At 49.3% G+C, this 25105-nt stretch overlaps 1 long non-coding RNA gene across 2 annotated transcripts in view; it reads right to left on the reverse strand.

The window, feature by feature from the left end:
• Positions 1-18238, reverse strand: part of LOC144330390 (uncharacterized) — a 69445-nt gene extending 51207 nt beyond the window's left edge. The window contains exon 1 of one of the 2 annotated variants that reach the window (XR_013396517.1): positions 18042-18238. This is a non-coding gene — a long non-coding RNA (uncharacterized LOC144330390). Of the gene's footprint in view, positions 1-850; positions 1111-18041 lie in introns of those variants that run through there. The other variant, XR_013396518.1, reaches the window with a different exon arrangement.
• Between the last annotated feature and the right edge of the window lie 6867 nt (positions 18239-25105).

A 25105-nucleotide genomic window follows, 5' to 3' on the forward strand; every position in this document is an offset into this window, starting at 1 on the left:
TTTGCCCAGGTGAGTCTCAGAAAAGGTGATCCATAAAAAATCTTAGTCTGTGGTCTGAGCTCCTCTCAGGCTCCTCACCTGCACTCAAGTCAGTCTGCTTGACTAGTTTGCTCTTATTTTCCTTAGATGTCTTCAACTAGAAGTGTTCTAATCAGAACCTCCAAGTCTTCCAGGCCACCCTCTACCCCCCACCCAGCCTCACCTCCCACAGGCTTCCCCAAGTCTGCCTTGGTTCCTCTCTTTCCTGCACACTCCGCATCCAATTCATCAGCAAACTGCACCGCTCTTCCTAAGCAGTGTATCTGTGGTCCACCACTTCCCTCACCTCCCCGGCTACCCACTCTGGTGAAAGTGACCAAGACTAGAGCCATAACTACATACTTGGTCTCTCAGGTTCTACTCTTGCCCCCTAAAATCCAGCCTTTGCCCAGCAGCCACAGCGATCCTTTTAAAGGACCTCACACCACTGCTTACATCTCCCTGCCCCCAGTGATTTCCCAGTGATGCTGGTACAGGTCCAGGCCCTGGGTGATGTCAGGGTCTTCATTTCTATGAAGTTCTTGGCCTTTTCCTCATGGTCACAAGAAGGCAGCCTTATCCAGGTAGGAAATGATTGAGATCTGTGGCTTTCCAGCTTCCAATGATCTCATACCCTGAACCGTGCCCAAGGGCACTTTCACGACTTACATGAGCCCACTGAGTTCCAAGACAACTCCACTGGCCTCCTGGAGCTGAGCCCCTTCTGTGTGTCAGTGCCTCTGCCAGACACTTGATGTCAGCTCATTGTGGTGGAAAGAATCCTAAAGATGTCCTCAATTCCCATCTGCTAGTTATTCAAGCAGACACTAACCTAGGTACTGCTGTGAAGGGACCTTGTCAAGCAGGCCTGATGTGATCCGGTGAGCTCTTTAAAAACAGCACATTTTTAGCTTCTTCACCCCTAAGGAAACAACCAGCAGAGTGAAGAGACCACCTACAGAATGGGAGAAAATATTTACAAACTATTCATGCAACAAGGGACTCAAACAACTCAACAGCCAAAAAAGAAATCATCTCATTAAAAAGTGCACAAAAGATCTGAACGGACATTTCTCAAAAGAACACACACAAATGGCCCACAGGTATACGAAAAAAATGTTCAACATCAGGGAAATGCGAATCAAAACCACAATGAGATATCATCTCACCCCAGTTAGAATGGCTATTAGCAGAAAGGCAAAAAATAACAAATGCTGGTGAGGACACTGAGAGAGGGAAACATTTATACACTGTTGGTCAGGATGTACATTGATACAGTCATTATGGAAAACAGTGTGGATGTTTCTCAAAAAACTAAACACAGAACCATCATATGACCCAGCAATCCCACTACTGGGTATTTATCCAAATGAAAGGAAATCAGTATATCAAAGGGATACCTGCACTCGCATGCTCATTGCAGCACCGTTTGTCTCAGCAAAGATATGAGAACAACCTAAGTATCCATCAGTGGATGAATGGATCAAGAAAATGTTGTATACATACACAGTGAAATACACAGCCATAAAACAATGAAATCCTGCCATTTGCAGCAACATGGATGGAACTGGAGGTCATTATGTTCTGTAAAATAAGCCAGGCACAGACAGACAAATATTGCATGTTCTCACTCATGTGTAGAAGCTAAAATGTGGATCTCATGGAGGTGGAGAGTAGAGTGACAGTTGCCAGAGGCTGGGAAAGATATTGTGGGGCCAGGGGAGATGCAGATAGGTTCATTTAGGGGTGTAAACATACAGTTCAATAGAAGGAACACATTCCAGTGTTCAATAGCACGGTAGAGAGACTTCAATTCACAACACAGTGTGTATTTTGAAATAACTAGATTTGAAATATTACCCACACAAAGAAATGCTGAAGGCTCAAGGTGATGCATATCCTAAATACACTATTTGATCATCACACATTATATGCATCCAAATACCATGTGTACCCCATATCTATGTACAAATATTGTATGTCAATTTAAAAAACAGAACAGTTTCTCCAGTTGGAGGCAGAAGTCAGAGTCATCAGAAGTACAGGACGAGGTCTAAACATCATTGTTGTCTTTGAGGATGGAGGAGGGAACATGTCAAGAAATGAAGTAGCTTCTAAAAGTTGAGAGTGGTCCCCAGCTCACAGCAAGCAAGAAAATGGGGGCCTTGGTCCTACAACTGTAAGGAACTGAGTTCAGCCCATAGCATGAGTAAGTTTGGAAGCAGATTTTTCTTCCAGAGTCTCCAGATAAGAGCCCAGCCTGGCCAACACCTTTATTTTGGCCTTATTAAAATGTAAGCTGAAGGCTGGGCATGGTGACTCATGCCTGTAATCTCAGCACTTTGGGAGGCCGAGGCAGGCAGATCTCTTGAGATCAGGGGTTTGAGACCAGCCTGGCCAACATGGTGAAACCCCGTCTCTACTAAAAATACAAAAAAATTAGCCGGATGTGGTGGCAGGCACCTGTATTCCCAGCTACTCAGGAGGCTGAGGCAGGAGAATTGCTTGAACTCGGGAGGTGGAGGTTACAGTGAGCCAACATCGTGCCACTGCACTCCAGCCTGGATGACAGAGCAAGACTCCATCTCAAAAAAAAGAGAAAAAAAAAAAACCCAAAAAACTCTATGCTGAGAACCCAGCTGACCTGCCTGGACTTCTGACCTACAGAACTTGAGATGACAAATGGGTTTTCTTTTAAGCTGCTTCTAACTGTGGGGTAATTCCTTATGCAGCAATAATAAGCAAATACACTCCTATAATCTTCCATCCTTAATCCACCAATCCTGCTGGGTAGATATTTTCATCTCTCATCTTATGGGTGAGGCTCAGAGAGGTCTAGCCCATCAAGGTTCCCCAGGGAACCCCAGCCTGGAGCCTGACCTCTCTAACTCCCTGCCTCACCTCCCCTGTCTTCAGAGCACTCATGGTGTGCAGGCCCAGGGCTGGGCGCTACAGACTCAGAGATGAACCTGACAAAGTCTTTGTCCCTGAGGAGCTCACGGTTTGGTGGTGGAGAGTTACCCATGCGATAGGAAGAAGACAGGAAGAAATTAACCAGAGAGAATCACAGAACGGAACTCAATCACAGCTTTCACAGTTAGTCAGAAACTTAGAGACCAAAGCCTGCTCTCTAATCCAACATCATTTTCAGACTAGAAAGGGGAGTTGGAAAAAAAAATCCAAGCCTAGAACCCACTTCTGACCCCTGTGTTTGCTCTCTCTGTTAAGGGGCCATGGTGGGCTCTTTCGTCCCTTGGAAAACAAGGAAGCAGTGAGGACCAGCTACCACGCTGCTGCCTCCAGCACTTCCAACCCCATCCCTCCTCTGGAAAAGCAGAAGACACTGGCATGCACACCAAGGCTGGAAGGGAAAGAGGAGGTGGGGATGGAGGTGCCACCCATCTGCTTCCTCCCTTCTCCCTCCCTACCTTCTCCCCGCTCCCCAGAGGCCAAGACAATGGGGAATGAGTGGGGGTGGGGAGGGGGAGAGGCAATGACAAGAATGACAGAGTCAGGGGACACATTGATTGATTGATTTGCCTTCAAGAACCCAAGGGTAAAATTCCAGGGTGGCAGGAGCCTCATCTCAGGTGTCCCCAAGCTTCCTCCCCAGCAGTAAGCGACTGCCTGTCATAAAGAAGCCAGGGAAGATGAAGCCCAAACCACAGGACTTCACAAGCGCTGCTGTCTGGCCACATGCACGGTTCCTGTAACACCACATCAAGACACTGGGGAGCTTAAAACCCTGACCACAAGGGTGGCACAGCCAAATACCTTTGCAGCCTGGATCGCCTGCCGGGGCAGAGGAATCCTTAAGCGTGAATATGGAACAAATGTTCTTGTGGCGAAGGATGGAATGTGACAGCACAAAGAAACACTGGGCTGTCACTTCCCTTCCAGGCTGGCACACCTCTCTGTCCAGGAAGCCAGGGGACACGTGGGTCTCTGCAACCCAACAGGAGACTGATGTGGGCTCATTATAGGAATATAGGAACCCCAGAGGGGTGGAGCTGCCGTTTGCAAACATGTCTCTCTACCAAAGGGGAAAGATCCTGTTCTATGAGAGGCCCTTCTGTCCTGCAGAGTGCGGGGTGGGTTTGGACAGGTCAATGTGGCGGCTAGATTGCCCTGAGGACCTGCAGGTAGGGTGGGGAAGGAGGAAGAGAAGGGGAAAGACAGAGTCATGAATGTGTAGAATGGTGGGAAGCCGGGACTCTGGGCCGGCAAGGAGAGACCCAGTGAAGAGTGGCCAGAGGGTGTTATAGGCAGGCACCACTGGTGGCATTGCTGCAATGCACACCCCCACTACCTTCTCCCCAGACTTTCAAGAGAGTGGGCTACACACCCTCAATGTGCAGGTTTGTCCTATTTCTTTTGTTTGTGGAAATGGGAGAGTCAAGTTCCATGTTGAGCTTGACACAACATGGGTGAAACCCCGGGCAGTTAGATAAGCCCTAAATTGGAAGCAGATGCTTGGGGCCACAGGCATCCATGGGAACTTAAACCCCCAAGATATCTTGGAAAAAGCCAATCTTATGTAGGTTGCAAGAGTCAGGGAAATCTCTGCTGACTGCAGGCGCATGTTACGAAGGTCTTTCTACCATGTATGCCCACACACCTGGCCGCCCCCCAGTGCCAGGTCAGAGCCCCTCTGTGAGTGCCCACTTGCATTGTGCCTGTGAATGCCACTGGGCCACCCACCACATCATGTCATCATGACCAGTTCACTTCCCTGCCTCCCTGTCCAGACTCTGGGATCCTCAAGGCCAGGGACTGTATACTAATGATCTCAGACACCCCACCACCTCGCTCAAGCCTCAACAAAAATTGGTCTTGGCTGGAAGAGAACTGGATGGACACTTCTGGAGTCTGACATTGTGCCAGGCTCTGAGGGTACAAGTTGACTAAGACCTGCAACCTGCTCACAAGGTGCTCATGGGCTCAGTGAGATGGGAGTCCTAAAAGACAGTGAGATCCTCATCCCTGGAGGTAGGGAGGTGGGCTGGGCCCCAGCTTGGCAGGAAACTGAGAAGGGTGATCAAGTTCCAATGGGTGAGGGTCCAGAAGGTTTCAATGTCCCTCTGGCGCTTGGATTCCCTGACTTCTGAGATCTTGGTCCTGTAAGATACTGGCTCCAAAACATTCAACTGCTTCTCCACAGTCTTCCAGTTTCTAATGAGCAGCCCATGAGCAGAGGGAGGTAAACAAGAGCTGAGTCACCCTGTGGAATCCCCGAGTAGAAGTCACCTCCCTTCTTAATAACCATTATAAACTCATTACCAGCAGCTCTGTTTATTTGCTCTTTGGAGTTTATGTAGCTGCACGGACTGTAATATGGAGGATGAGCCACAAACATCTGACCACCCCATATTTAGCCATCTTTGTGTCTGGTCTGTATGTCATTTCACATTCAACATCCTTGTGCTGGCCAAGAAGAGGAAGTGGAGGGGCTACTGCCAGCCCCACCTAGGGAGCCCTCATGGGCCCCACCATCAATTAAATGGTGTCCTCATCTCATAGGAAGCTGAAGGACCCTTTGGATTGAACCTCGCAGAGCCACAGTTTTCAGTCCCTGTCTCATGCTGGCTTCTCTGATCTTTGACTGCCATCAATCCCTCAGCAAGGCTGGGTTCCTCTCTCCTGGCACTACAAAAATAAATCCATGGCCGGGAGCGGTGGCTCACCCCTGTCATCCCAGCACTTTGGGAGGCCGAGGTAGGTGGATCACCTGAGGTCAGGAGTTCAAGACCAGCCTGACTAACATGGAGAAACCCCATCTCTACTAAAAATACAAAATTAGCTGGGCTTGGTAGCGCATGCCTGTAATCCCAGCTATTCCGGAGGCTAAGGCAGGAGAATCACTTGAACCAGGAAGTGGAGGTTGCAGTAAGCCAAGGTCGCATCATTGCACTCCAGCCTGGGTAACAAGAGTGAAACTCCATCTCAAAAACAAAACAAGCAAACACACAAAACAAAACAAAAAACATGAATCGGCCAGGTGCGGTGGCTCATGCCCGTAATCCCAGCACTTCGGGAGGTTGAGCCAGGTGGATCATGAGGTCAGATCGAGACCATCCTGGCCAACATGGTGAAACCCTGTCTCTACTAAAAATACAAAAAATTAGCTGGGCGTGGTGCACGCACCTGTCGTCCCAGCTACTTGGGAGGCTGAGGCAGGAGAATGGCTTGAACCAGGAGGTAGAGGTTGCAGTGAGCCAAGATCATGTCACTCACTGCACTCCAGCCTGGGTGACAGAGCGAGACTCCATCTCAAAAAAAAAAAAAAAAAAAATCCATAAATTACTAGGGACCCACAGCATGTATCAGATGAACTTGTTGTTTCTGGTTTTCTCAAAAATTGAGCTTTAAAATCCCATTTCACAGATCAGGAAGCAGAGACCAAGTAGGGTAAAAGATTTTCCTAGGGTCCCAGTTGGCCACAGGCCATCCTGGCTGTAGGTGGCAGGCTCTTTTCCTGCCACTCTGATCCTTCCAAACCTGTTCCCCTTCCAGGGTTCCCAATTTTAGCTGATAGCATCAACCTCCACATGGTCTTCATCCCCAATGTATGTTGTAGAATTGGCATGAGCTGCATGTGTCAGAAAGCCAGCTCCAGTGGCTTAACCAAGGAGGAATCTCTGTGTCATGTGGCAAAATATCTGGAGGTAGGCAGTCTGGAGATTTGCACCTGTGTAAGAAAGCCACTAAGAACTCAGATTCCTCGTGATCTCCTGCTCCACCATCCTTACCTCAACGCTCTCGTCCTCATGATCACAGGAGAGCTGCTCTACCTCCAGGCATTGCAACAACTTTCCAAGCAGGGAGAAAGGTTTATGTCACCTGAATTTTTTCCCTTTTATATAGGAAACAGCAGCTTTGCCTGGTAGATTTCTGTTTACATCGCATAGTCACAACTGGGCTACTTGACCACCTTTAACTGCAAGGCACCTGGGAAGGTGAGCAGTAACTCATCACATTGCTTCCCTGAACAAAACTGAGTTTCTGCTGGGAAGAAAGAGGAGAATAGATATTAGATCAGCAATCAGCTGACTGTGCCTGCCACACCCACTTCCTACATTTACCCAGTCTCTGAGTCCAGTGCAGTCTAACTACTCAGTTTCTTGAAATCCACTTTTCTTTTTCTTGCCAAGATTTCTACCCCAGTGCAGCTCCCTCTAACTGTGCTGTTTGTGAGGCACAGTGAGGTGACTGACTGCTGTCCACTCCCACCCTGCCATTATCAATCTTTCCAAAGCACACAGCATGTGGCTTCCCTGCTCTCAAACCCGCAGTTCCTCTCCATTGCTTATTAAAGACATCCAGATTCCTCAAGCTGACACTGACGTCCCTTTACACCCCAGCCCTAACCTACTTATTCACTTGCCTCCTAGAACTCCTGACGTCCAGCCCCTCAACAATCTCCCAATCCGCAGGCAGTGGGTTCTCTCCCAGGCCTCCTAAAAGTGGCTTGTGCTGTCTCCCTGTCCTTGGCATGGCTTTCTTCCTGCCTATTCTACTCATTGGAAGTTATCCTTTAAGTCTCAGCTCAAATGACACCTTTCCTGTAACCATTTACTACGCACCCCAATCAGAATCCACCTCTCCCTTCTCAATGCTCCCCTTGGATGTACAGTTTGACATGGAGTCCAGCTGGTTGTTGCAGAGTCTCTGATGGCTGAGGCTACCCAGCACCGATCTTCTTCCAGTAATAGCATCTTGGGGATCAGCCCTTTCCCATCCTTGGTCCATGGGGTCCTGAGGTTCTGGTGACGTCATATGATACGTTAACCTGCTTAAGCATCTCCTGACCTAGATATAGCTCTAAACTCTTCAGTTACGTTAGACTCTATATAATTCCTTTTCACTTGAATCCGTTTCTTTTGAATTTTCTGTTAGGTGTGGTCAAAAGTCTTCCCAGAGAGTGCTGAGCATCTCTCCCTGGCTGGGTTGGAAACTCCTTGATGGACAAGGTCTATAGCTTATTGTGCATTGTTCCCCCTGCCTGGTACAGAGCACCTTCCTTGGGAAGGAGCGGGGATGTGGGAAATGAACTGAGATACTGATGAGATGAGAGATGCACGCTCCCACCCCCGACACCTGTGCGGCTTCATCCTGGAGCCCTCTGGGTCATCACCTGTTTCCAGATGACTCAATTCTGCTGAACCACATTAGCCATGTGTGTTCTGAGGCCTTTCCCTGACCCCTGGCATTTGTTTAGCAAATTCACACTCAGTAATGTGTGCAAAATGAAGTCTCTCTGCCAGCAACTCTGGTTCCAAGCCTCGTTCTGTTTAAGCTGGCAGGGCCTGGCTCATAGTAGGCATTTAATACTGTCAGTTGCTTTTATTGCCAGGCATTTAATGCATGTTTGTTGTTTTTATTGTCCAGTTCTTTGGGTAAGCTGTTGAGTGAAACACCTGCCACCTGTCAGTGCTCAGTAGACACCCATTACTGTAATCACAGTGTGGTGTGAACATGTGATTCACACCATGAGTGGTGTGGCTCACCACAGTGGCTCATCATCCTTTTACAATCCCAGGTGATCCATAGAGATCCAGTGAGCCCCCAGCCTCAAGCCACCATCATCTCTCTCCTGAATTGTTGCAAAAAGCTCATGACCATTCTCCAACACCCACCCTTGCCTCCCTGCCATCGGTTATGAACACAGCAGCCAGCATGATCTGTTGAAAGGTTAAGTCAGACCTGTTGCTCCTCGGCTCAGAACCTTCCAGGGCTTCCTCCCATCCCAACCAGAGTAAAAGGCAACATGAATCACTTCGCTGGTCCCCAGGCCCTCCAGATCTGGCCCAGGACCCCTCACCTCTCTCCAGGCTCACTCTGACCTGGCTCCACCACCTTTCCTTGGGTGCTTAGGACATTCCAGGCTCCCTCCCATCCTACGACCTCCCCACTTGTGCTTGCTTCTGCAAAGCTGCTCCCCCAGAGAACGGCACACCTTGTCCCCTTCCCTATCATTTGGGATCCTCTGAAGTGTCATCTTGTCTGAAATGGCATGTCCCCTCCCACCCCCATGCTCCACATTCTCCTTTGTGCCGTCACGCCTTCCAGCATGCCATGCTCATACATAGGGATTAGCTACATGCTCACTCATTTAGCGTCTGTGTCCAGGGCAAGCACTGTGTCTGTTCACAAGTGTAGCTCCAGGCCAACTGTGCACAACACACAGAAAGTGCTTTCATCTTCCAGAAAAGTCTCAGCAGAACCCCTCACCAAAGGGTACAGTTGGTGAAGCCCTTCTGGGGCCATTCTGCACTTCCTGTCTGAGAAGAAAGGACGGATAGAAAAGTGGCAATGTGTATTGGGCATCTGTTATGTGTCAGGCATAGGAGTTTGCCTTCAATGAACACATGGAAGTGGAAAAATAAGTCTTCACCTGCTGTCTTTGTCCGTAGGGGCTGCTGTAACAAAGTACCTTACATTGGGTGGCTTATCAACAACAGAAGTTTCTCACCTTTCTGGAGCTTGGGAAGTCCAAGATCAAAGCCCCAGGATGGTCGGTGTCTGGTGAGGGCCCTTCCTGGTTCACAGATGGCAGCTTCTTGCTGAGTCCTCCCATGGCAGAAGAGATGAATGAGCTTCCCTTCGCCTTTTTAATGAGGGCACTAATCCCATCCATGTGGTTCCACCTTCATGACCTAATCGCTTCCCAAAGGTCCCGCTTCCTCACACCATCATTTTGGGGGTTAGGATTTTGATACATGAATTTGGGGAGGTGGGGGGGGCACAAACATTCAGATCATAGCACCCGCCCATGCTGACCACCGCGAGCCATTATTTAAAGTATCACATTCTTTCCCCGTCCACTTCATCTGCTTGGGTGCCCCTGCTATGTGGGTGCCTTAGGCCCCCAGCTTCATTGTCTATTAGACAATCCAACAGTGACTAACCCCACTTTACAGATGACAAAACTGAGGCACAAAGAAGTTCAAAAGCTTGCTCCACGATTCAGTTCAGGCCCATCAAATCCTAGAGCCCCCAGCTGACCATCCAACCCCAGATGGAGCATCTCCTATGACATGCCAACATGCTGGTTCCCATTTCACTCCTGACCCTGCTCTTGAGAGAGCCCTGGCAGGGCTGATGCCCGGCCCAGGAAGACTGAGATCTAATTCCAGGTGCCAGATCACATGCACATCTGTCAGGTGGGTCTGCTGGATTCAGGCCCAGCTCTTAAACCAACCACTCCAATGTTGTTCACCTCTTGGCAGCAGACACACCATAGGCAGGGATGCATGTTGAATTCTTTGAGTTTGTTTGCTGCTATTCTCAAGAGCAGCACATTCTCTGCACTGCGCCTCCCCACGGCTGATCTGGGATGTTGATGGGTGAGTTCTAACTGTAAAGGTGGGTTAGCATCTCTCAAGGACTTCAGGGTCCTACAGCCCCAGGAGACTGGATTACACAGAAGGCTCTTCCTCCTGCACCAGGTGGCTGCCTTTTTTTCTCTCTGGTTATGAGGGACATAGCCACAGCAAAGCCAAGAGACCTCTGGCAGCCCCTGGGCATTGCCAACCCCTGTGTCTCTGGCTGTCCTTCTCTGTCCTGTGCCAGCCCCACTGAAGCTGCATGGGGTCTGCCCCAGCACATCCCTCCCGCATAGCCACGGTCTATGGACACGCCTGGCCACGCTGCAACAGACCCTTCAGTCATGACTTCTTACACTCATCCTGTAGGCTTGTAGCTACCTCTGAGAACCTGGAGGCCTGAATCTGTTAGGCAAGATACACTTTCTGAGCCTCCACCATTGCAGGCACCTTCTAGGCACTGGGGACACAGCCATATGGATGGACCTCTGCCCCCAAGGAGCTGGTGTCCTAGGGCCAGAGTGTAAAGATGTAAGATACACATGAGTAAGACAAGGCCAGAAACCAAAGGTGTCTGAGAAGAAGAGCGGAGCTCATGGAGAAAGTGACAGGGCAGCTCTGTAGAGGTGGCGTCTGTCTGAGTCCTGAATGTCAAGAAGGCAGCAGCACCAAGATCTCGGGAAGAGGCATCCAAATGGAAGGAGGAGATGCGTAGAAGCACGGAGGGCTTGCAGGGTGCGGAGCCAGGAGAAGGTCTGTGTAGCTACAGCTCAGAGGGAGACCTGGGGACACGAGGGTGCGGGGCAGGCAGGGCAGGGGCGCTGGCCCTGTCGAGGAATTGGGATCCCATTGACAGTGTGATGGGAGCCACTGGAGGACATTAGCCGGGGCGTGGCATGATCTGACTTACACCTCAATGAGACCACCCAGCTCTGTGAGGAGAGGGCAGGTGGGACACGGGTCAGTGGCCACTGCAGGCCCAGGGGAGCTGGTGGCAGTCTGAGCTCAGGGGAAAGGTAAGGTGCTGAGGGGCAGTCACCTCAGGATCAGCTTTAGAGGTAAAGCCACCAGGAGTAACTGGGGGGTTAGAAGTAGGGTCTCAGGAAGAGAGGAATCAAGGATAATGTCTGAGTTTTGACTGAGCCACAAGGTGCATGGTGATGTGATCTCCCATCTCAGGGAAGAGTGGAGAAGCAGCAGCCTTGGCAGTGTGCTGAGAGTCAGTTGTTCTACCTTGTCACGTTAGTGGGAGGTGTGTGTTATTCATCTAGGAGGAGAGGGCCCAGTGCTGGGTAGAGAGAAGGATCTGGGGCTCAGAGGAGTCCAGGATTCAGAAGGGAATTTTAGAGTCAGCATATGGCAGATGGCATTTGAGAGGTGGGGCTGCGTGAGCTCCCCTAGAAGTTGTGGACAGAGGGAGGAAGGCTGAGGCTGGCCCCAGGGCACTGTACCTTCCAGAGGTCTTGTTGTGGAGGAGGAGGATCCAGCAGAGGAGACAGAGCAGCAGCAGCCTGAGAGGCAGGAAGCCTGGAGACGGAAGAGCTTCCAGAAGGACAAGGCTGGTCATGTTACATGATATAGGAGGTTGAGTCAGACGAGGACAGAGAAGTGAGCACTCACTGTGGCCATGTAAAGCATCAGTTACCAGTAGAACCATCTCATGGGGTATTATAGGGACAAGAACCCAGGTAGAGAGGCTCTGGGAGAAGGTGAGAATGTGAGCCAGCAGCCAACATGACTCTTCGGGGTGCTGTGAAGGAGGCAGAAAAGGAGGTGGTGAACAGAAGAAGATATACAGTCCAGGGGGTTTTCAAAAGGGGATGCACGGGCTACTTAGGAATATCTGGCAGGAAGGTGTCATTGGTGACAGGGGAAAGAGATGGAAATCAGTAGAGAAACAAAGTCCTGGAGAAGGGGAGAGGGAAAGTGATCCTGAGCCACGTGCGTAGAAACAGAGACCCGTCTTCCACGTGGAGTATGTGGAGACCGAACACACTGGCAGGCTGGGAGCTGCTGAGCAGTTCTCACCTGAGTACATAGACTCTCTATCAAACACGACATGAGGCCATCGGCCAAGAGGGAGAGAAGAAAGCACCATGGAAGATGTAGAGAAAGAAGGAGAGGTGAACTAGGAAACTGAAAGAGTACATTTCTAGGGACGTGTGATGGATTTAGAGAAAGTGTTCATTGCCCTCTAGAGAGCTGTGCTCCTAATTTTAAAGTGAGAGCAACTAGCAGCATTGTATGATGTTTCCCAGCCATAATCAGCTTCCAGGTGAGGGCTGAGGGTGGGCAGAGTTAGGGCAGAGATGTTTTGGAAGGTCATGTGGTGGAAAAATAGGAGACGACACAAGAGGGATTCTTGGAATCAAGACTGAATGGGGGTTGGGTGCAGTGACTCATGCCTGTAATCCCAGCACTTTGGGAGGCCGAAGCAAGCAGATCACCTGAGGTCAGGAGTTCAAGACCAGCCTGGCCAACATAGTGAAACCCTGTCTCTACTAAAAATACAAAAATTAGCCAGGCATGATGGCACATCCCTGTAATCCCAGCTACTCAGGAGACTGAGGCAGGAGAATCACTTGAACCCAGCAGGCAGAGGGTGCAGTGAGCCAAGATTTTGCCTCTGCAGTCCGACCTCAGAAACAGAGCTAGACTCGGTCTCAAAAAAAAAAAAAAAAAAAAAGACTGAATGGGTGGCCGGGCTGCGTGGCAGAGATGATCACTGGCTGTCCCTTGAGATCAGGCAACTGGAAATGCTTGGGATTACACAGCAGAGTGGCTGCTGCTGGTGCCCTGTCCAGACCCCAGGAGGCTGTGCTCTGTGCACTCTGCAGACCTTGGCCAATGCCAGCCTCATGGCTGCCACAAAGGCTGCCCCAGAGACAGAGGACACTAACTCATTGGTGCGCCAGAGCCCCCCATGGGATGAGGCGGAAGCTGGGCTCCAAGAAAGACCACCTGCTTAGCTTTTTCCACCTGCCCTATCCTGCTTCCTTTGCCCCCCTTTTCCTGGAAGTACTCCCCAGTAAATCATCTGAGCAAGAATCCAGCCTCAGGCTCCACTTTAAGATCATGAATTTTCATGTGCCAAGAACCATGATGGGGGTGGTGGTGGAGAAGGAGCCAGTGAATCCAGTACTAACAATATTGGTGAGTAAGGAGGGTGACAGGGCAGTCAGGAAATGACAGCTGGCAGGAGTCAGGGTCATGAAGAAGGACCATGCCTGTCAAAGGGGCTTTGAAAAGGAAGGAGATCTACTACTTCCAGATCCTGCAATTATGGAGTGTGATAGAAAGAATTAGCCACTTAAGAAGATTTGGGGGAAAGCAGAACTTGCAACAGCCAGCCAAGTTTGAGATAGTATAAGGTGAAATGATCAGAACTCATGATAAACCAAGAGTTTTGGATGGCTCAGAGGAAGGGGTGGATAAGCGAGGAAGGATGGGTGATGGAGTCAGATTAGGAAATATTCAGAGCATTGTAGGAAATGGAAGATCCCAGGTGATTCAGGAGGCTAAGGTTCTGCCAGAAGCTGAGGGGAAGGGACATTTAATTCTTGGTGGATTTGGTCCTGGGGCTGAGAGCTCTCACTGACAGGTGCCCCAGGGCAACGGACTCAGCAGAAGGATGTCTGCCAGAGTGGATGGGAAGAGCAACTTTCTCAGGCCATTTCTCCAGGTTCCTGAAAAACTAATTTAACTGGCTTGGATACATAAAACCAAGGGTTTAGCTGGGGCCTCCCTGCCTCTTGGGGATTTGGAGAAATTTCACCCACACTCCCAACGTGTGGGCTCTGAGCCTCCCAAGGATTCCTCCCCACCCCACCCTTCTACCTTCAAAATGATTTTTGTGGCTGTTTGACAGTTGGATTCTCCAGAGCTGCACTCCCGTATCCTGGAGGGACTGACTGTTTTCTGGCCTCAGCTCTCTGAACGTGAAGCTCAGGCTTTGCTTCAGCTGCCAAATTTTATGAGTTGAGCAATTTAAGGCACAGAGGAGCAGGGGGAAGAGGAGCAGTGTGCGTGCATCGCTCTCTGCCAAGCTGGAGCTCACCATTCCTCTCTTTTTCTCATCCCACTGACCTCAGTGTGAGTGTATGTGCACGCACACACACACACGTGCTCACACACATCAGAAGGGCCAGCATCTCCCGTGGTCTCAAGGAGGATATTTCCGCCCACACGCAGGCCCTGGGGGCTCAGCTTCCGTTCCAGGTACCTGCCCAGGAATTTATTTCCAAGACATACAATGCTCTTATTGAAAGAAATTTGGAAAGCACAGTTTTCTCCTTCTGTGAAAACAATGTGGTGTCGTGGTCAGGGGTACAAACTCTGGGATCACACCCTAGCAAGGAGCTGAACCTTCCTGAGCCTTGATTTCCTAATCTAGACAATGGGGGTGATAATACTACAATTGACATTTTTCCAGCACTTTCCTTGGGCTTGGCACTAGGGTAAGCACTTTATAACCATTGTCTTAGTTAATTCCAACATTAGCCTTATGAACTGGGAATTACTCTTACTAATCAAAGGATAAAAATGAGGATCAATGAGTTTAATTAACTTGCCCAGCATCTCCTGGTTTTCAGTTGGCTGAGCTAGGATTCCATGGCTGGTCTTTTTTACTTTGAAGCCTTTGCTGTTAAACTCTGCACAATACAGAGTCAGGAGCCCTCGGAGCACCTGCTGGCTCTGCCACTAACTTGACCTTCCTCCCCTTGGGCCTGAGTTGCCTAGTCTGTAAAATGTAAAAAAGGTCCCTTCCAGCTCTATCCCAATTGAATTTTTGAAAATGGCAGTCTTGGCCTTGAAAGAGTTAACACAGATGCATGTGAGTTCCAAAGTCCCTTCTCACTCTGCTTTGTCCCAAGTTTCCAAAAATAACTTTGAAGACCAAAAGCGCATAACGGCTTAAGCTTGAAGGCAGAGTTTAGGAGGAGATGAGTGTGCACACAGCCACTGCAGTTCTTCTGGGAGGGCCCCTACATTATCTCTAAAAATTGTTTCAGTTTTTATAGTGTCCGATTTTATCAATGATGAGGTTTCCACCATGAAATCACAATACTAGAAACCGACTAAAGAGCACTTGGGTTTAACAGAGGAACAGGCAGGGGACGGGGGTTTCCTGAGGTCCCTCATGTGCCAGGCTTCATCACAAGTTCAGTACACAGAGGGGAAGCTCAGGTCCTGAGAGGGTGGGGCCTACCCTGCTCCACCCACATACAAATCCTGGCAGAGTCAGGGCCCTCCCTGAGCGGATCTTTGAGCCCAGGGCGTTCCTTCTGAGAGTTCCCCTGCCAGTGCCTGTCCTTGCTCATCTGTGCTTTTCCAGAATTTCTTAAACAACACTGGGGGACAAGGGGGGCTGCCCAGTGACCAGGGCTCTGGGCCCTACCTGGCTTCAACCTGAGCAACTTTGTTTTTATCAACCTAAGATGTTGTTGGAAAAAGGCTTCGGTTGCTTACAAAATTTTTTAAAGTTTATGTTCCAGCCTGGGCAACATGGCCAGACCTCATCTCTACAAATAATTTTTTAAAAAATAGTAGCCAGGCATGGTGGCTCTCGCCTGTAGTCGCAGCTACTCAGGAGATTGAGGAAAGAGGTCGAGATTGCAGTGAGATAGGATCGCTCCACTGCACTCCAGCCTGGGTGACAGAGCCAGACCCTGTCCCCCTGACAAAAGCAGCTTGGAAATACAGCTAGACTTTCCACGTTCATTTTTTTTCTTGCTCCTAATTGATTTCAGCAAAAAACGGAAGTTCCCTGACATCAGGAATGCGGAGAACAGAAACATACAAGGCAGCTCTGCGTTTGGATCAAGGAATTCAATTGCGCTGTAGCGATGTGAGTGTGTGTGTGTGTGTGATATGTGTGTGCGTGGGTGTGCATGTGCGTGCCCTACACCCACTCACAGCAAGTCAGGGCGACAGGTTTTGCACAGACATCCTGACTCCCGCTAAGAGGCAACCACAGCTGGTACCCATGGCCTTGTTTATGCTCCCAGATGCCGAGAGACACAAATGATAAATCCAAGCAAGCTGTTTGCCTGCAGAGTTCCTGGCCTGCTCCAAAGTCACAGCTGGGGGAAACCCACAGGGCTCTAGACCCAGCTGTGCCGGTAGAGCCCTTCCGTGTGCTTGAAGATAGCACAGCGGGAACATCCCAGAAGTCCGGGTATCTGGTGGCTAAGAAATGAAGTTTGAGACAGAGCCCTGGGTTGGACACAGTCTGGTCTCCGATCAGACCTTGTTCTCCAGACCCCTGACATGTCCCGAGCTTTAGCAGCCTTCCCCAGATGTCTTTCGGAGCCCTCACCTCCACGTTCACCCGGCTACAACCATCACTCACCTCAGTGAGCTTCTGACTCTGTTCCAGTGCACACCTAGGCCAAGAGGAAGCCACCCAGACCCCATGGCATGATGTGCAAAGCCCTTCATAGCCTGGGCCCAGCAGGCAGGCACCCCCTCAATTGACTCCTGCCTTTATTCCTGAATTCAGGGATACACAAATGCCTGATCCGGGATCTGTCTCCCCTCTGTGCCGTCCAGAGCCTTGTCAGCACCTGGCAGAAAGGAGGTGGGATCAGAGCTGATACAGAATTGAATAAATAAAAAGACCAATGAAATATGCAAGAGTCCATTGAATACTATAAAGAACTGAAATCATAAACATAAGAAGTTATTACTATTAGGAAAAATGTGATTATCACGTGCCCCACTGGGCAACATTTTTGGCCCTGTGACAGGGCTTTATGGAAATAAATAATTTAGCTTTAAGAAAATCAGTCAACCAATTTTAGAAAGTAATGACATCTGTTTTCTCGTTGTAGAAAACATTGAAAACACGATGAAAAGATTAGTCACATATAGTCCAAGCAACCAGATATAGCCCAATGACACTGGGTGTATTTTCTTCCAGTCTGCTAGGCAAGCGTGTGAATGTAAAAAGTAATGTAAGTGGGATGAAATTGCATACTGTTTTATATCCTGTCATTTTCAGGTAATATTTTGTTGTTTGTACTTTGCTATGTTTTGACCCCTGAAGTCATGTTCCAGCATCTCAACTTTCTGACTCTGTGACCTTGGGCCATTCATTTCACCTTGCTGAGCCCCTATTTCTCATCTCAGAAATAACCACACTCTTACTGGAGCCAATATCAATTTTCTCCTCTTTGCGAACATATTGTTAAACTCTATTTCCCAGCCTCCTTTGAAGCTAGATGAGGCCACATGACTCTCTTCTGGCCAACGGGATGTACGAGGAAGTGATGTATGCCGCTTTTGTGCTTGGCTCATAGAATCTCCCACCAATGATCCTCCCATCTCCCTCCTTACCCTCCAGGGCCCCCATGCTGTTGAGTTGCACTAAGGCATTCAGGAAACCATGAGATGGAAGAGCCACCAGGAAGACCCAGGATGAAGCAGATCTGGGTCCCCAACTCGAGCCTAGAGAAGGAGCCAAGTGGCCCATAATGTGAACAAGAAATAAACTCACGCTGCTTAAAGGTATCAGGATGTATTTGTTTCTGCAGCCCAGCTTAATCTGACAGCTGCTTACCTCGTAAGGCATGCTGCGCCATTTAAATGAAATATGTGACATCAGTAGCCCGTAAAAAGCACTTCAAATCTGAGCCATTACAAATTAAAGAACAATAAAGGATAAACAAGCCAGTTAGTAAATCAGATAATACACACCGTAAGGTTTGTGGGACTTCAGGAAGAGAGCAATCACTGTGGACAGCGGCGAGCAGTAAAAGGTGTGTCGACGGGAATTTCTAGGATGTGTGTGGCTGTGGGTCAGGAAGATTTGGAGATATTTCATTCAACCAGTGTGAGTTTGCCGACCTCCAGGAAGCAGGAAGTGCAGTGAGTGGGAGTGGAGGGAAGCCCTGTATGATTACAGGAAGGTGAGAAAGCACCCGACTGGAGACTCATGCCCGGCTCCCAGAGCCTGCCCAGCAGAAGCTGATCCCGCCTCACACGGAACCTAGGCTCCTCTCTCCAGTCGGCCTCTCTGTCTGTTCAGCTTCATCACAAAGCCTGAGGACCCCCTGACATTCCAACTCCCTCAGCCACTCCCAGGCCTTCATGAAGTCCTGCAATTCCAGCTAGTAAACACCTCTCCAAACAGAATCAGCATCACCACCTCCCTCCCACCATCTTCAAACAGTCACCTTCATCTCTCCCCTGGGCTGCTCCTTCCATACCTCTCCACACACATGCATGCCAACCACACACATGCACGTCAACCACACACATGCACACCAATCACACACATGCACACCAATCACACACATGCACGTCAACCACACACATGCACACCAACCACATACATGCACTGCAACCACACACATGCACACCAACTGTACACATGCACACCAACCACACACATGCACACCAACCACATACATGCATGCAGGTCCATCTCCTACAACAGCAGAGGGCCCTGGGAAACGCACATTGGATCATGTATCACACCCCATAAATACACACCGTGATGATTAACGTAATATGTCAACTCAGCTAAGCCATGGTGTCTAGATACGTCGTCAAACATTATTCTGGATGTTGCTGTGAGGATGTTTTTGGAGATTAACATTTAAAGGGGCAGACTTTGAGTAAAGCAGACTGCCCTCCCCAGTGTACAGGGGCCTCACCCAATCAGTTGAAGGCCCGAATAGGATCATAAGACTGACCTTGTGCTTAATATTCATCTTTCCCAAAAATCGATGTCCTCCATCAAGGAGCCGACAGAGCCTGCTTTGTTCACATAGAGTCCCCAGTGCCTGTGGTTGGGGCACATCGTAGGCCTGCATACAATTTAAAAGACTAAATAGATGAATATCTATTCTAATCCAAATATGATTTTCCAGCTGGACACAACAATGATCATTCCTTCTCATTTCCGATCACATATTGTTTGACTGCATGACGAATGCTCACACTCAAAAATGTCTCCATCATTGCACAATCCATGATGGGAAACTGACTAAAGCAGGTTGCCTGTGGCAGCAACCCCACCCGGGACATTCAGCCACGTAGCCAAGCGTCCCTGCTGCCTCTCCCAGCCTTTCCCTCCCCAACCCTCACCATCCAGCTGAACATCCTGATCTCAGATCCTGAGGACCCCAGGTCTCCCCCCCAGCTTCCCTCCTTCCTTTCTAATAAGAGGAGACTTTGCTCTGCGGCTAATTCTCTGTGTAACCTGGGTCATATTACTTAACCTCTTTGGCTCTGGATCCTCCTCTGTAAAGTGAGAGGCTGGATCAGAGGGTTGTCGGAGGCCCCCTGGCCCTGACTATGCGATCCACAATCACCTACATCTTTCTGCACCTTGGCCTGACTGCCCTTTCTCACACTGCCAGGACTTCCGGTGGCTCAGAGCCAAAATCCACTACTCAACCATTCCAACCCAAGTTATTCTTAAGCCACCGCACCATGCCATGCCAGCCTGGAGGTAAAATCAGGATCACAAATATAAAACAGGAGTCTTCTCCCTCTTTCCTTAACTGCAATTGTAGAAGTAGACTCAGCTGTCCTCAGTGGGTCTCTCCCACACACTCACACATATATGCACACTCACACATACACACACACTCACACATATATGCACACTCACACATACACACACACTCACACATATATGCACACTCATACACACACAGTCACACATACACACACACATACACACACAGTCACACATATATGCACACTCATACATACACACACTCACACATATATGCACACTCACACATACACACACATATATGCACACTCACACATACACACACAGTCACACATACACACACACACACACACATTCACGTCACATTTTTGTTTCAGGCAGGGTGTTTTGATTATAAGCAACAGAAACCAATTCTGGCATATCTAAGGAGGAGGGAGAGAGGAAGCAGAGAAGGACCATGAAGAAGAGAATGAGAAAGAGGAAGAGGAGAAATTGGAAAGTCTCCCAGAATCAAAGGAGCCTGAACGGCGAGGTCTTGGGAAGAACAAGGAGCAGCAGGGTCAGAGATCCAGGAACAGGATCAGCGGCCTCTTCAGAGCTGGACAAGCAGGATCACCAGCCACCGCAGCATCCTCGTTTTTGTTGTCAAATTATGTCATACATATAAGAGATTATATTGAGAACATACCAGTATCATTTCAAAAATATACAAATAAACTGGCCTCTATGGATCCAACAACCAGGTCAAGAAACAGAACATCACTAATAGGTCTGAAGCCCCCTGTTTAGCCTACAAAGCCTTGGCTCGTGTCCTCCACGCACTCAAGGGTCAAGCTGCTCTTCCAGGAACTTGATTGGCACAACTCAGTCATACGCCGACCACTTGATTTTAAGTCTCAATGAAACTTCGTGCATGGGGGAGCCAGAAGTCTACCAAAAGGCAATTGGGGGGCTACTATCAGAAATGTGGACCTGAGTACTAGGTGGCACAGCAAGTGTCCCCGGTAGGCTACCCCTTGGAAGACTTGCCCCAAAAGATGCTTCCTTCGCCTGTGTTTGAGGATTCTTTTTGGTTTTGACTTGCTTTTCCTGATACTTCCTCTCTGACTTAGATGTGTGTCTGTGGGACTGAGACAGAACAATGCTTAAGTGGCAGACAGCAGGCTGTGCCCAGAACCTCTTCTCTCCTATTTTGGCCATTTTTGTCTTGAACTTCGCAAAAATGGATTATTCCCTTAGAAGGAGTTATTTCCCAAGAAATCCCTGGCTTCTTTATACAAAGACGCCACTGATGGGACTGGCCTGTGGCTTGAATCCTAAGGCGTACCCAGCACCCCCATCTCAGTAAAGAAAGCTGAGATGAGTTGAAGCCAAAGTGATGGTTTCTCCTGTTGCACTGTGTGATCAGGATTGCTAGCTGTCCGCCAAAACCCATTCCCCTGATTTCTTAGTAACAGGTGTGCAGCCAGGGATGGGCTGCCCAGTTAGATAACACTCCCCAGGCTGTCTTGGATGTGATATGTGCTATTTGGGGGCCTAGAATTTAAGCCTTCAGGGCACGCTTCCTTCTCACCCTCTTTTTCCTTTTCCCATAAGCTGAAACCTGGACATGGCAGTGACCCAACTCTAATCACAGAAATGACCAAGGTGACCTAGAAAATAATGGAATGCCACCACCCTGACAAGCTGAATGGCTCACTGCAGGACTGTTACGTGAGAGCCAGAGATTGCAAACCAGTCCTCACTTAAACGAATACACCTACAATCAAAAGTCCTTTATCTCAGTACCTAGAGGAGGCATCCCATGATGTGGAACCAGGAAAAGCCTTCTGGTCAACAGATACCAAGCCAGCTTCTAGCCATTTGCTGTAGGACCTTGGCCTTTTGGTAAAAACATTGTCACCCCAGGACACCGACCAAGAAAGTGCACATGAATCCTGAAGAGAGTGACACATTTCTCTATATTTCGTTAGCCAAGATTAGGGGATCTGAAAGAATGATACACAGGACCAACAGAATTTTGGAAGGGAGTACAATAAAAAAAAAAAGAACGCTGAGACTAAATTATAGTCTGATGAAGATTGAGGAGATAGGGCACTGGGGATACCAGAGATTAATTTGTAAGAACTGCCAGGCACAGTGGCTCATGCCTGCAATCCCAGCACTTAGGGAGGCTGAGGCAGGCAGATCACCTGAGGTCAGGAGTTCGAGACCAGCCTGGCCAACATGGTGAAACCCCGTCTCTACTAAAAATACAAAATTTAGCCACGCGTGGTGGCGGGCGCCTGTAATCTCAGCTACTCAGGAGGCTGAGACAGGAGAATCATTTGAACCCAGGAGGCGGAGGTTGCAGTCAGCCGAGATTGTGCCACAGCACTCCAGCCTGGACAGCAAGAGTGAAACTCCATGTCAAAAAAGAAAAAAAAAACAAAACAAACAAAAAAAAATTTGTAGGAACCATGAGGGGAAAATGAGAAGCCAAAGATAAGGACACAGAAGAAAACAATGAGAAGCACAGACAAAAAAACAGATGCGAAATCTGCTTGCAAAGTAAACCTTAGATTCAGAGGGAGAACTCTCACCAACAAGGACAGAGGGGATGGAGATGGAGACAGAAAGGGAAAGAGACAGAGCTAGAGACAGAGAGAGACAGAGAGAGAGAGAATAAGGAGGCTGGTGTTAACGATCGCATTCATCCACATCAAAGCCTAGGACTTCCATCTGCTTTCTGGTGCCCGAGTTCCAAGATGGAAACCATCTGGCTCTATGCACGTGGCCCTCCCACAACACTGGTGTTTTTCCAGCTTCCCAACCTTGTGGGGAATTTCATGCCTGAGTCAGAGGCACGATGTCAGCCGGGCCTCAGTCCTCTCCCGCACTGGTCTCTCATTGCCAGCGGAAGCCACTGCCCAGTGTGTTGGCCCCGCGCACATTCACTGAGCCAGTCTCCCTCTGAGCCCCTCACTCGGCTGGTTTCTTACAGTGCCATCTGCCCAGAGCATAACCAGAGACCCAGGCGTTGTCCCAGGTCAGGGGAGGAGGGAATGTGAAGAGCCTGGTGGGTGCTGAGATAGGGGACCTGCCTGTAAGAGGTGACCCTTCTGTCTCTCAGTTGTGTAACCTGAGGCAAGTCACTGCTCCTCTCTGACCCTCAGTTTCCCCATATGTAAAATGGGACTGGTAATATCTATTTCACAGGTGTGTTTGAGGATTAAATAACTATTATAGGAAGCCTTAAGCCAAGTTCTATGGAATAGGAGAGGCTGAATCATAGCTGATAATCATGTATTATTATTGGTAGGCAGGTGAGAAGGTAAAATCTTCCTGACTGGCTCCATGGTTTTTTAGAACACGCCCCTAGACTATATCTTTGTGTGGGTCCCGGTCCAGGTAAAAGCCTCCCAAGTCAGTGGCCAAGCCCCAGGGCCAGGGGTGAACTCCCATGACCCGGAGTCACAGAGAACAAAAAGCCCTGAGCTGCCCTGATGTTGTTGCACTCATGAGTAATGAGGATGTACTAAATGAGCATAAAATTAAGAAAATGTGGTGGGGACCCAGAGTGACCTTGGGGAGGCGGGGACAGGGAAGGCGGGGGCAGGGAAGGGAGCAACGTCCCTGCAGTGCCAGGATCTGGACATTACACAGGGCAGATAGCTGCCTCCATTTGCAGCCTTTACTAACCTGACTCAAGTATGCCACATTCTCCTCCAAGGATGCAGGAAGGCGGTTCTGGAAGCTTCCCGCTACCCACGGTCGTGGATCAATTGCCTAGGACCCAGAATAATAGTTCCAGAGAGATGCATGCAGGCACTGCGCATGCATTAGCTTGTTGAATCCTGGCACAAGCCTAGCAGATAGGTTCTGTTGCAGCTGCATTGAACAGATGAAAAAGCAAGCTAAGTGCCTTGAGATTTGCAGCAGAGGCAGAGGCAGAATTTGGACCAGGCAGTCCACCTCCCTGGCTGCTGCCCTGCCTGCCATTCAGGGACCACAGGGGGCCTCTCTTCACCATGCTTCAGAGGGCTTGGGTGTCAGCACCCCAGGTTCTGGGGGTTTGACTGATATGGACCCCAGAAAGCTTCCCGGACAGAGAGAGCCCATCCAAGTTGTCAGCTCCTCCTCAGGGTCGCATGGGCTATGCCCTGGGCTAGCAGCCTCTGGGCCAGATGAGATAGATACACAGCACATCTGAGACCCCACAACATCTGATCTTAGCACCACGGTGTCTGAGAGTGGATTTGAGAATGCCGCAAGCACCCAAGAGGCTGTTTCTTAACCTCTCAGAAGCTTCATGTGCAATTTAAGGCTTTTATTTCTGTGCTGGGAATGGACTACTTTGTCTGTTGTAATAGAGCTTAGAGCAGCAGTGAGCATAGTGGTGATGCGTGGCAGGCCAGGGGCCACTGAAAGTCCATACTCATTCTAGGAGATAGCCCACTGTATCTACTATACACCAGGCACTGTTCTAAGGGCTCAGAGTCCACTGGTGAACAAGACAGGCAAGGTCCTTGATGTCTTGGCGTTTACATTCTAGTAAAGGAGCACCTCCAGTGAGCAAGTAAACCCACAGCACTCAAAAGCAGGACGGTGATCGGGCTACGAAGAAGATAAGTAATGGTAATGAGATGGAGGTCAAAGGCTCTGTGCATGTGTGTGTCTGTGTGTGTAGCATCCATGGGGTGTGTATGTGTGTGTGTGATGTGTGTGTTGGTGGAGTTTGCATTGGTGTGCACATTGTGTGTGGTTTATCTGTGTGTTGTGTATGTATGTGTGTTGTGTGTGGTCTGTGTTGGTGTGTGTGCACTGGCATGTGTGATGTGTGTTTCTGTGTGTGTGTGCATATGTGTATGTGTTGTGGGCTACCTCAGATTGGGCGGTCAGGCAGGCTTCTCTGGGAGAAGTGACACTTGAGCCAAAGTAGCCAGGGGACCTGGCTATGGAAAATGAGACAATCAAGGTGACTATTGGAACTGGCCTCCCCCAGGATTGGGAGGCTCCCAGCTGTGGTGTGTGGTGCCCCATCAGCCCTCCTGTTATGTGGGGTCACTCCTGGTGAAAGAATATGAAAGGTGTCCTCCCTTCCAGGGTCCACAGAAGGGCAGAATGCAAACCCAGGCCTGAGCTTCCCAAATCTTTTGAACCACTGGCAAGAGAACAGCTGTGCTGGCTGAGCTTCCCAAACACCCGGAGGAAGCCCATGCCCCAGTGGGGCCTTTCTCCAAACAAGTCATTGCTCTTAACTGCCTCTTGTAGGAACCCTGCCCAGCAGGCGCAGCCCTCAAGCATCCACTAG

The sequence above is a fragment of the Macaca mulatta genome, chromosome 7 (assembly GCF_049350105.2).
Source record: "Macaca mulatta isolate MMU2019108-1 chromosome 7, T2T-MMU8v2.0, whole genome shotgun sequence".
Classification (NCBI taxonomy): Eukaryota; Metazoa; Chordata; class Mammalia; order Primates; family Cercopithecidae; genus Macaca; species Macaca mulatta.